This window comes from Diabrotica virgifera, chromosome 10 (genome assembly GCF_917563875.1).
Source record: "Diabrotica virgifera virgifera chromosome 10, PGI_DIABVI_V3a".
Lineage (NCBI taxonomy): Eukaryota > Metazoa > Arthropoda > Insecta > Coleoptera > Chrysomelidae > Diabrotica > Diabrotica virgifera.
This window is the reverse complement of record NC_065452.1, coordinates 41829086-41842867: the sequence shown is the minus strand read 5'-3', so window position 1 is coordinate 41842867 and position 13782 is coordinate 41829086.

The following is a 13782-nucleotide window of genomic DNA, read 5'->3' as shown; positions in this document are numbered from 1 at the left end:
GGGTAAATTTGGTCATTTCATTCTGTACGGCATCAGTTTCATACTGTTTCAATACAACTTTTAATCCATTATTCCGCAACTCCATACCAAAATCATGCGACAAGGGGAAAAATCGAGGGTTGCAATCCCCTCTCTTTCCGTGGTCCCGTGGGGTGATTTGAAAAAGTACGGCTTCGGTTCCAAAACATTATCTAGCTCTCAAAAGTACTATTAAAAATAATGCCGTCAAAAAATTATTGTTCATTTGAATGTATATTAATAATTATGTTAATTTCATGGTATACTTGATTTCTAAAGCTAAAAAAATCATTTGACTCTGTACGGCAACTTTGTTTTTAACATTTTTTAAATTTAATTTTCTTAAATTATTGCAAAAGTTTAAATATTCATAGAATAATAAAATATAGCTATTTTCTACATTTATCCTTTGTTTCAAGTAGTATTAAGATAAATAAATTTCGAAAAACTGATGCCGTACATTTTAATGCATACCATATCTTTTAGGCTGATGAAATGGTCATTAATTTTATGGTCATTAATTTGATAATGTACGGTATTAACATATTTTTGAAGAGAATAATTATTGATAATATGATAAAATGATTATGACGTCCAACTGAAGTGAAAGGGTGTGCAGGTATATAATATCCAAGAATTGAAATTTGGTTTAATATATTTTATTTTATTTAAGAAACAAACAGGCAAAGCCTAATTACATGTTTCTATACATTATTACAATGATTATATTGAAATCAAATAACAAAAAAAAAGAAAAAACGTAAAGAACTTAAATATTATAAATATTATAAGGTGTAAACGTATACATATAAAACAAAAACAAAAAAAAAACGTTTAATAATAAAAAAAAAGAAAAAAAAGTGCATTTATATCAAGAACAGAAATAACCTGCGTATACCTATTCGTGCATAGGGAGCTCACCAAGACAGCAAGTATTTACCCACATATTTGGTTGGTTTTTGATGTTTTGTTTTTGAAAGTATATATAGATGTTAACACAAACTTAAAATAAAATATTTAACATAAGTATGTGATAATATTAAGAGTGAGGTACTAATGTGACAACATTTAATCATTAGTGTATATCCCTTTTATTTCACGCTTAAATTTTGGTAGATTTGTGTCAAATATATTTACAGAAGAAAAGAAGTCATTGTGTATATGACACAGTCGAGTTATCGGTCTATCATCATTTACCAAAAAAGTCTGTTGACGAGGGCGTATACTACGTGGTTTTACATAAAAGTTTATTTGAGACATAAGATAGGAGCTATCGATTAAATAATTCAATATTTTAAAAAGAAATGTAATGGCAAAAACTCTTCTTCTATACTCAAGTTTTATTATACCAAATTCTTTTCTGATAGGATCATATGAAGCATATTCGGGATTGGTTCTATGTTTTTTAAAGTAAAAATATTTTTTTTTTTTCATTTTATTAAGTGCAAATTTACAATCTACTCCAATTACAACACAGAGTATTTAGCAAATAGTAGCAAAGTCTTGAATCCTGGCATGCTTTGGGCACCATCCATCGATGGTTCTCCAATACACCTAATCAGTTAGGTCCTCTGGCCATGTCCTTTTCAGTCTTCTTCCCACAAGTGGCGGCTGATAGAGTTGTTGAATAGTTTGACTTTCATGGGCGAAATTTCTTTCTTGGGCTTTGGTTGCCTGTAGCCTAATAACATCTTCGATGAATGGTATCCCAAGGTCATTATGGATAGTTATATTGGAGACGTACCATGATGCATTCGCTATCATGCGCAGCGTCTTTGATTGAAAAGTTTGCAGTATTTTAGTGTTGCTCGGTTTGCTGCAGCCCCATAACTCTATACCATAACTCCATATCGGCTTTAGTATAATTTTGTATAATAATACTTTGTTTTCTAATGATAACTGGGATCTTTTACCTAGCAGCCAATACATTTGTCTGACTTTTAAATTTAGTTGAGCTTTCTTGGTTTTGATATGGTTCTTCCATGTCAGCTTTCGGTCCAAATGGAGTCCCAGGTACTTGACATCTGATTTTAAGGGGATAGGAATGTTGTTAATATGAACCTGTGGACAGTCGATCCTTCTTGTTGTGAACGTAATTTGTGAAGACTTTTCACCGTTTACTTTCATCTTCCATTTTGTTAACCATGTTTGAAGTGAACTTAAATAGTTTTGCAGTTTGTTAGAAGCTCTATCTGGGTTATCGTCTGATGTAAGGATTCCTGTATCGTCGGCAAATGTGGCCATAGTAATGTCATCATCAGCAGGTATATCAGCAGTGTAAAGGAGATAAAGGAAGGGACCGAGGACACTACCTTGAGGTACTCCGGATTGTATAGGATGATATTTGGAAAGTGATGTATTTACTTTGATTTGGAAAAATCGCTCGTTCAGATATGATTTTAATATCAGGTATATTTCATTAGGCACATTCTTTTTCACTTTATACAACAGGCCTTTATGCCACACCTTATCAAATGCTTTTTCCACATCAAGGAATACTGCCGCACACATTTTCTTTCCCTCTAAAGTTCCTTTTATATAATTTACAATCCTATGGCACTGCTGTATTGTTGAGTAGTTCTGTCGAAAGCCAAATTGATGGTCAGGTATTATGTTATTTATGTTTATTCTTTCGAGAATTCGGACTAAAAGAAGTCTTTCGAAAATTTTTGACATTATTGGTAGAAGGCTTATAGGACGATAGGAGGAGGGTTCTGTAGGCGGTTTTGCCGGTTTCGCAATCATAATTATTTGTGCGTATTTCCATTGAATAGGAAAGTGACACAGTCTTATCATGCTGTTATATACAATAGTTAGCAGGACTATCGCTTTTCTAGGCAAATGCTTTAGTACATCACCATTAATTAAGTCATAACCTGGAGCCTTATGAGGGTTTATTTTATTTATCGCCTTCCAGATCTCTGTTGGTGTACATGGTTTCAGTGGTAGTGATAATTGACAAGGAGCGTCGAGAAATGTGTATACTTCTTCATCTTCAGCATTGACTTCTGTATGTAGACTAAATACCTGGGCGAGGTGTTGTGCTAATGTGTTTGATTTTTCTTCATCAGTTTTTGCCCAGCTTAGATCCGATTTTCTAATTGGTGGAACAGATGTTATTGGTCTCTTGAATTTTTTGGTCGCTTGCCATAATGAATGGTCATTAGGTGTTAGGTTGGAGATGTAATATTTAAAAGTCTCATTACGGGCCTGGATTAAAGCTGTACGCAGTTGATGTGTTAACCGATTTAATTGTGTTTTATCCCGGGGATTCCTTGACCGCTGCCATTTGGCTCTAGCTCTTCTTTTTTCATTTAAAATTTCTTTAATTTTAAAGGAATGTTATGATCATGGGTGGTAATTTTTTTATCATCTGGAGTTGACTTCCATGCAGCATCTTGTATTACTTCTGTTAAATGTTGCACTGCTTTTTCTATTTCATGGGGTTCATTAATTCGATGTTTTAAGTTTATATTTGTGTTAATAATAGCTTGAAATTGTTCCCAGTTGGTTCTTTTATTGCAGAGTTTTGCCACAGGTTCCTTCCAAATTACAGTTGTACTTAGTTTTATGATTATTGCGGTGTGATCTGAACTTAAATCAAGACTGGGTTCTATTTTGTAATGTATATTTGAGATACCTTTGATAACGGCAAAGTCTAGCAGGTCAGGAATCCTGTTTTGATCGGTCGGCCAATACGTTGGCTGACCTGTCGAAAGGAAGTTTAAATTATTTCTCTGCGAGCACGCCAATAAATTTCTACCCTTTGGTGTTATAAGCCTCGATCCCCATACGGTGTGTTTGGGGTTCCAGTCTCCAGCTGCTATAAATCGGGGTCCTAGTTCTTGAAAAAAGGTCTCGTATTCTTCAATTGATATGGAGTGTCTAGGAGGACAGTAAATTGCTGCAATGGCAAGTGGCCATGTGAATGTTTCTATTTTTAGTATGGTTCCTTGTATTTTAGGTGTTGCGTAATTTTGTAGGAAATAGTGTTTAATAGAAGATTTAATAATAATTGCTGTTCCTGCGTGAGCAGTTCCATCAGGATGATGAGTAAGGTACGTTGTGTATAAAGGGATTTTTACTACTGTTCTTTCGGTTGAGTGTGATTCTGAGATGAAAAGAACATCTAATTCATTTACTTTTAAAAATGCTGTGATTTCCTGTACATGGTTTGGTAGCCCGTTGGCGTTCCAGGCGGCTATTCTAATTAATGGAGCCATTAATTCGTTATTTTACTAATGACTGTTGTTAGCATGTTCAGGATCATGCTATTTTGGTTCAGAAGTTGATTAAATAGATTTTTGAATTCATTTAAGAAGCTTGACATCATGTGTGTTATATCTTCACCATTATTTGGTCTGTTTGGTCTGTTTGGTCAAATCTAGTGTCCTATTATCAATGTTTACGACATTATTATATGATTTTAAATTATACGACAACATTAAATTTTGAATTATATTTTCTACTTCATTTCGATCATTAAACTGGTAGTTTATACCATTTATTTGTGGTATATTATAATCACCCGCCAATAAAATATATGTACTGTTGTCAACAAACTGATCCAATCGTTCAAATAAATTAGCATACTCGTGGTACACAACTAATTTAGATGCTGGAGGAATATATGTAGAGTTTAATATAATAGTATTTCCAAACACCTTAAAGTTTACAAATAAGGTTTCTAGAGGAGTGTCTACCTGAATTTCCGAAGAACTAAATTTTCTACTTACTGCTATAAGAACCCCGCCTCCTCTTGTTTTACCTGTAATTTTTAAATTTCTGTCCTTTCTGTATACAACGTAATTTTTATTAAATAATTCTCCATCCTGTATATCATTAGCTAACCATGTCTCTGTTAATATAATAAAATCGTAAGACTCTGAATGTAAATTTTGGATAAATTCTGCTGTCTTGGTACGCAGACCCCTACAATTTTGGTAATACGTAGTTATAGACATTTTAAATTAAATTAAACTAGTAACACTTAAAAAGAGGAAAAAAAATAAAAATTAATAAAGTTAAATAACGTTAAGATAGAGTCTGTCTATATGTATGTATACGTTTTGTACAAAGAAATATAAAAGGTAATAGGTATCCACAAGGATCTCACATTGCAAGCCTTTCAATTTAATAAGATATGCCTAAATAATGTAGGTTATAAAAGTATATAAAAAATAAATAAAGTCAATAAATCTTAATAATACATAATACGTAAATCTCTGTTTATTTATTAAACGAGTAATCTCAGTATTCTAATATAAAAACAAAGAACCCAAAAAAGAAAAACAAAAGATAAAAAAAATTTGACGGCTTTTAGCGAACCCATAAAATAAAAATCAACTAGACTATTATACCAATTAAATAAAAAAAGAAATATATTTTAATACGTATTCTTGGATAAGAAAATAACTTGATTAAGCTGACAATACTTTTTTATGATTCCCATTAACTCAGAAATTAATTAATTTAGCTTGACAACAGAAATAATACATGAAATTCTAATAGATTAAAATATTTTAAAGTAATTGGAAACTAATCGTTTATAAAGCCTCATTATAAACATTTTACTGTTAACATAAAAAGAACAAAATACTTTACAAGTTTTTGTGACCAAGCGCTTCCTACCACTTCAACTTAAATCAATTAAGTCTTTGATCTGCACAACATTGTTGTCCAGTCTTGTATATATTCTTCCGTTCCTAGACCAAACTGCTTGATTGCCATATTTTTGCTTAGCAGCACGTAAAAGTTGATAACATTTAGATGTTAAGTTTTCGTTAACAAATATATTAGAATTTTTGAGCGCTTTAGGGCCTGAAAGTAGCTCTTTCTTTTTTAGAAATGATACAAGTTCAACAATAATTGATCTCGGTTTACCTCCTTCTTTTTTGCCTATTCTAAAAACATTATATATTTCCCACGGTGAACATTTAATATTCATGGTGTCATTAAAAACGGTCATCACTTTCGATAATAAATTTTCACCCTCTTCTTCTTTGAGACCCATAATGCTAATATTACTTGCTCTGAACTTCTGTTCTATATCTTCTATTTTAGCTTTTGTAAATGTGATTTCCAATTTATTAGAATTTACGGAAGTTTCTAATGTTGACAGTTTTGTACTTACTTCATTTAATGTTTTTTCTAGTTTATCAAGTTTGTTACCAAGTTTATTTATTTGTTCCTCTACTTTGGTGGATAAAATAGGTGTCAGCTTGTTAACAATAACTTCAATACTTTGTTCATCCAGTATAGCTGTTGTAGATGAACTTCTATTTCTACTCATTCTGTTTAATTCACAGACCGATTTGGCAACAACGCACATGTATTCGTAATGATATTAAATTTCTAACTCCTTTTTGCAGTTACAAAATTTTGTGCACTTTTATAAAAATAAAAATTGCTTCCTCTAACTAATAGCAATATTAACTACACTTTTCTCGACAAATTTAAGACATTTAAATTTAATACAAGCTTCCACTGTCGAAATCGATGTTCACACCAGCATAGTCGGACTACGACTCGATACTTCAAACATTATCGATACATATATATATATATATATATATATAGAGAGAGAGAGAGAGAGAGAGAGAGAAGCCATAGAAATCGAAAAACGGCCAAGTTGTCTCAATAAAAGAGATGACGGCATCCGTTTACCTTCGACTTGGAGATCCCTCCTAAAGAAAACATCGTCCGCTCCATCTACAAATACAATTCCAGCCGTCAAAAATCTTCGCGCCACTCCAAATAGTCTTCGCGCTAATTCCCACTCCGCCACGTCATCGACAGCCACGTCAGTCACATCAGTCCACGGTATAAATGACCGCCCCAGCGTCAGCAACAACAGTATTGCAGTGAGTAGTGAAGTAGTGAGTAGTGAGTGTAGTGTCTGGAGCCTCAGGAGACTGAGACCCCGGAAGCCCTGAAGATGACGTCAGAGAGGACGTCGAAAGCTCGGCCTAGAAACCAACGACGCGTTTCAACCTGGAAGCCTGGTGAGTTTAATTTTAATATTAATTCTTTTGTTGATATTGATTTTAGCTTTAAGTTTCATATATATATATATATATATATATATATATATATATATATATATATATATATATATATATATATATATATATATATATATATATATATATAGGGTGTAACAAAAATAGAGGTCATAAATTAAATCACATATTCTGGCACCAAAAATAGTTCGAATGAACCTAACTTACCTTAGTACAAATATGCACATAAAAAAGTTACAGCCCTTTGAAGTTATAAAATGAAAATCGATTTTTTCGAATATATCGAAAACTATTGTAGATTTTTTATTGAAAATAGACATGTGGCATTCTTATAACAGCAACATCTTAAAGAAAAATTATAGTGAAATTTTTGCACCCCATAAAAATTTTATGAGGATTTTGTTCCCTTAACCCCCCCCCCAAACTTTTGTGTACGTCTCAATTAAATTATTATTGTGATACCATTAGTTAAATTCAATATTATTAAAACTTTTTGGCCTCTTAGTATTTTTTCGATAAGGCAGTTTTTATCGAGTTGAGGCTTATTTTTCAATATGTTTACATAATGATTTTATATGGGGGTTTTGTTCTTTTAAACCCCCCAAATGTTTGTGTACCTTCCAATTAAAATATTACTGCGGTACCATTAGTTAAACAAAGTGTTTTTAAAACTTTTTTGCCTCTTTGTATTTTTTCGAAAAGGCACATTTTATCGAGATTTGACTTCTTTTTTAATATGGTTCAAAATATCCCTAAAACTGTAAATCATAAATAAATGTTCATATTATTACCAAGTCTCCATAATCGTACTTAGCCATATACAAATATGTGGTGGATTTGACAAATATTCAAAATATCTCGATAAAAACTGACTTTTCGGAAAAGTACTAAGAGGCAAAAAAGTTTTAAAAACATTGTGTTTAACTAATGGTACTAAAACAATAATTTAATTGGAATGTACACAAAAGTTTGGGGGGTTTAAAGGAACAAAACCCCTATAAAATTTATATATATGGGGTGTCCAAATTTCGCTATAGTTTTTTCTTAAGATGCTACTGCCATAAGAATGCCGCATGTCCATTTTCAATAAAAAATCTCCGATAGTTTTCGAATTAATCGATTTTCATTTTGAAACTTAAAAGGGCTGCAACTTTTTTTATGTGCACATTTGTACCAAGGTAAGTTAGGTTCAATCGAATTATTTTTGGTCCCAGAATATGTGATTAAATTTATGACCTGTATTTTTGTTACACCCTGTATATAATTGATTTGTTTCATTGTAATGATGTGAATAAATAAAACAACTATTTTTTAAAAAAGTTACTACCAGAAAACGACTACTTAGCACACAGTACAGTATTATAGGAGATATGCCTACAAATGCTAAACGTCGTAAGTGAACGTTACTCCTTAAGCGATAAATATGTAAATTATATTTATTTAATATTGTTATTACTTTTTTATCAATATGATGTTTCAGATTTGTACGGCATTAACTTTTTATAAATTATTGCATTGAGTACAAATGAACTATCTAAATGCCGTATAAAAAAATATCGTATAAATTTCACCTTACATTTCGTTATATGGATTTTTCTTACATTTCATTCTGTGGATTCTTCCTTGAGCTTTCTTTTTCTACAAACCTTTGGACCAACGAAAATGAACGGCATGTAAAATAATGTTATCTATGCATAAAATACTTTCAAGATAAATTAATTTTATGTTGTTTCAAATCACCCCCCGGACCACAGAAAGAGAGGGGATTGCAACCCTCGAGTTTTTCCCCTTGTCACATGATTTTTGTACGGCGTTGCGGAATAATGGATTAGAAGTTGTATTGAAACAGTATGAAACTAATGCTGTACAGAATGAAATGACCAACTTTACACTGGAGATTTTCAGAAAATCAAAAAAAATTACCAACTTTGTGGCTCACCATTTTTTTACGGCACTGCGCGCTTTCTTATTATTTTTCATGGATCTATCGATGGTAAAAATGCCGTACAAACATATATCACCAAAATGTACCCACTCTACCTGCACTTTTGAATTCTCACCAGCACTCAGTTGGACTGCATACAAGTGACAGCATAGTGCTGAATCTTATTATTTTATGCTCTTATATCGTCCTATATACGTTACCTGGAGGTTCATAATATGACCCATCTATTTTTGGACATGGGCCTGTAGTCTAATACTTACTACCCAGATATCCAGTAAATGATACTTACTAAGACTCATAATTTTCTAACTTTATTTCTGGTGAAAATACGCAATTAAACAAGTAGAGGAGAGGAGGGTATTATGGAATAGTCGGGAAATATGGAATACCGAGCTAACAGCTGTTAGGTGCTGCCAACGTGTGAAAATACCATGAATTACCGAATAATACTCCCATTATGTTATACAGCCAGAGATGACCGCTTGTTGTTGCTGCACAACGCGCTTCAGAAAAAAGTTTGTTTTGTGACCTTCAAAAGTTTTTGCAGGTCATTTTTTAAACATTTTAATCTACTACCATGACACTATGACAGGAAGATATGCACACTAGCAATTCTAAATTCAATCGACTGGCGCATGACGTCACTCCGAGACTAAACCAGGGAACTTGTGTGTATCTTATTTTGACAATGAATCATATGGCAACGCTGTTTCATTGCTATAAATGAATAACTTGAAACTTGAACTGTTAAAGGTACGATTCCGAAAGTGGCTGCAGACCGCAAACCGCAGACTGCAGCGACAGTGTCGTCTGCGGTCAGATTAATTCCAAGCAGAACTGCACTGCATCTCCATAATAGCGACAACAGCATTGCACGGTGGGAATTTATAATAATAGTATAATATTAAAAGTCGTATAAGTAGGCTGTCAGACGCAATGAACAACGATGAATTAATGTTATATCTTTTGATGGAAGAAGAAGATGACGACGATCTTTTACTTTTGCACTATAAAAGGAAAAGGAACTCAACTAGGTCTCTATTTAAAAATAGACAATTTGACGGAAGCTTGCGTCGTAAATAACTTAATATTTTGCTACAAAATTAATTAATTTCTCTTCTTCTTCATTTGAAATACTCATTTTCAAAAGAAATTCAATTCTTTTCACTTTTCAGTCAATTTGGAAGCAACAGAAATACATGTTGTCGCTCTGCGGTAGTGTTGCCCAAAAACCGGTCTTGGTCTTGTTCTTGCATTTTCGCAAGACCAAGACCAAGACCAAGACCGCCTTATTTTAGCAAGACCAAGACCAAGACTGACCGTGCAAGACTTGAGCAAGAACAAGACTAAGCCTGCGAGACTCTTGCGTCTTGCAGTTAGAATCGAGTGTCATTTAGGTAGTATAATATTTCGGGTATATGTTTAGATGCATAGAGACTCTTTGAGACGCAAAAAAATATGTAACAAAAATTTGTAAAATTGGACTTCTGCGCATTACGAACAATACAATAAGCATACATAGCGAATCAAACTATCTATTAAAAGAACATTTGCACATTTTATACGTACTCAGAGGTCATAAGTACAATGTAAAAATAAAACATTTTGAGCATTCTGCCCCAGCCGACGATTATTTCTTCACTCAGAAATTAATTGTCCAGATTTTGATAATAGCCGCCACATTTTAAAAATATTATATCATCTCAGCTTAGCTGACAAAAAATTAAAAAATATAATCCATATTACAAATTTTATCGGCCTATAGACTAACATTGTTTCTGCTGAGTGTGCAATATCGGTTACACACCAAAAGTTGCTGAAAATTCGCGGCTATTTTCGACTAACTATCAATAACAGTCTATTTCTATTATATTTTAACATAATGAACAATAAACAATAAGTTTCTTTGATGTGCATATCTTTCGACGTTTATAACACCAAAACATGTTTCTAACAGACACATGTCTGTTAATCGCGAAACAGATTATGTTACCTTTTCAGTTTTCGGTATGCTTATCTTTGATAAAGAAATTTAAACTCATTATTCTTCTGAATCACGCAGCAGACTAAAAACAAAAAATTAACAGTTTAAAATTAACTTCATTGATACTTTCGCATTTTAAACTTACAGATGAAGTCTCTATTTTCATGCTTTTGTAAATTACTTTAATCATTGTAGTATTTGTTATTCAAAAGTAACGAGACAAATTAACATAATAATTCCGCCTACTCTATAAACAAAATATGTACAGAAATATTTAAAGTAAGGAAATAACGGTAGGGTATTGGACTATTGGACTAGGGAAAGTAACAATATCCTACTTAGGGTATTGGATAGTATTTAACGAGTATAAAGAATAATAATTGTCATCATCATCAATGGCCTTACAACTCTTCGTGATTCTTTGCCGTGTTTACTATTGCCTTCCATGTTTGTCGGTTCTGTGCCACTAATTCCCATTGTCGCACTCCCATTTTCTCTAGATCTTCTATAAAGAATTGTACTTTGTATTAAATCCTGGTCAAAAAAGAAATAATATAAAGATAAATTCCTTAGTAGGTAACAGTAACGTCAAAGCAATTGCGTACTGTTCTGTAATTTATTCTAATTTGTATTGTATTTTATTTCTTATTTAAATAAATGGCAAATTGTATAAGTATTTTATTCCATCTCATATAAGGTGAGGGTGAGGGTCGACAATCTCTTTCTAGACAGATAATGAATGTCTTTGAAATACAGTCAACTTTATGTCATTAATTTGGTTTTTTGTATTTTAACCATGTTTTGGCACATGTAAGCTTATTACATGCAAACGTTTATTAAGAAACTGACTCCCGTGGGCCATGGATAGCTCAGTTAGTTAGAGAGTTAGAGCATTGGCACGGATCGCTTGATCGTGCCGGTCGTGGGATCACACCTTACCCAATGTCAGTTTAGACATTTATTAATTTGATTGATCATTACTATGGCTATGTTAATTCAAGATTAAAATGTGCCTACTCTGTTACAGTGTACAGATTTTAAAGGTGCCGGTGGGGGATGGCGTCTATGCGTAGTGTTATAGTCGGTGTAAAGAGAGGGCGTATTCGAAATGATGAAATAGCAAATAATATAACATTTTTTATTTCATGATTTCGAATACTTTCTCTCTCTTATACCGACTATAATACTGCGAATAAACGTCATCCCCCACCGGCACTTGTAGAATCTGTGAAATGTACGTTGTAACTGCGAGACTTGCAAGACTCTTGCTGCAAGACCAAAACCAAGACCGAGAATGCAAGACCAAGACCAAGACCAGGTGTATTGGCGCAAGACCAAGACCAAGACTCTCTAAGTCTCGTCTTGGTCTTGCATTTGGGCAACACTACTCTGCGGTCAGCGACACTACTGGTTCTGGTGCAGTCCTGCGGTCTGCGGTGGCGACGTTCTGCGTGCGGCGGCGACCGTGCCGCTCTACTCGACATCAAGCTCATAAGAAACCATATGAACCAGTAGGTCTGTCGCTGCGGTCTGCGGTCTGCGGTTTGCAGTTTGCGGTCTTGTTCGGAATCGTACCTTAACGGTGAGTGGGGCCGCCGAGAGGGCTGTACAGCCGGTACATTTTACCGGGGCCCGGCGATGTAAGGGGCCCGGCGTCGACCAGACCAAAGACGTAATTTTTCAGGATTTTTTTTGCTCTTCACTTTATGTCCATAATACTATCCGTTGCAAGATAATTCGGATGGAATCCCGACAAAATATGTACAAGTAGTACATATTTTGTCGGAATTCCATTCGAATTACCTTGCAACGGATAGTACGTCTAATTAATCCTCGGCTATATTTAACATGACATTTAGTTGATTTGGTGTAAAATTAACAGCAATAAATCACAGAAATCAAATGCTGCAGTGCAGTCAGATAACTATGGATATAGAGAATAAAAAGATATCAGGGATTCTAGAAGATTTACAAAATATCAGAAATTCATTGAACAATATAAAGGGTCAGAATCTAAAGGGATCAGGTCTTCCATTGTTAAAGAATATATACTAGTTACCAGCAATTATGGAATAAATCCAGAATTTACATAAAACAAAGAAAGACGGCGCAAGAAGCCAGTGAGAGTTTTTGATGATTACCTGGGTCCAGTAGTGATGCGACTGATAATTTTGAGCCCGACGCAATATTTCGCTGTGAAATATTTAATATTGTCAAATAATAAGCAATTTAACCAGAATATTTAAAACGGCAAATGAAATTCATCTATTTAACATCTTGTGGACATTCCGAGATGACGATGACGAGAATATTAAGAAAAAAATTGATATATTGCGCGAGTTTTACAAAGAAGACATCAGTGAAGAATTGATAGATGAAATTTTTCATTCGAGAGCGATATACAAGGATAATATTGGTAAATCTCAACTTTCTCCAATCTTCTTCTTTACGTGCCATCTCAGCGACGGAGGTTGGCAATCATCATTGCTATTATAACTTTTGACACTACAGCCGAAAGAGTTCAGTTGAGCTGAATCTAAACCATTCTCTGAGATTTCTCTGCCAGGACAATTTTCTTCTACCTATGCTGCGCCTTCCTTGAATCTTTCTCTGTAATTTCTCCAATAGATTTACTTAACCCTGCTGTCTCGTTCGAGTCAACTACACAAATGTACTGTTCGGGTCAATATGACCCAACTATGGTTAACGCTCCTTAAGCAAAATAAAATAAACTAATGGTGTTAAATAAAACTTTATTAACAATAAATTATGGTTAGTTAAACAAAAAATATGTTGTTAATGTAAATTAAACC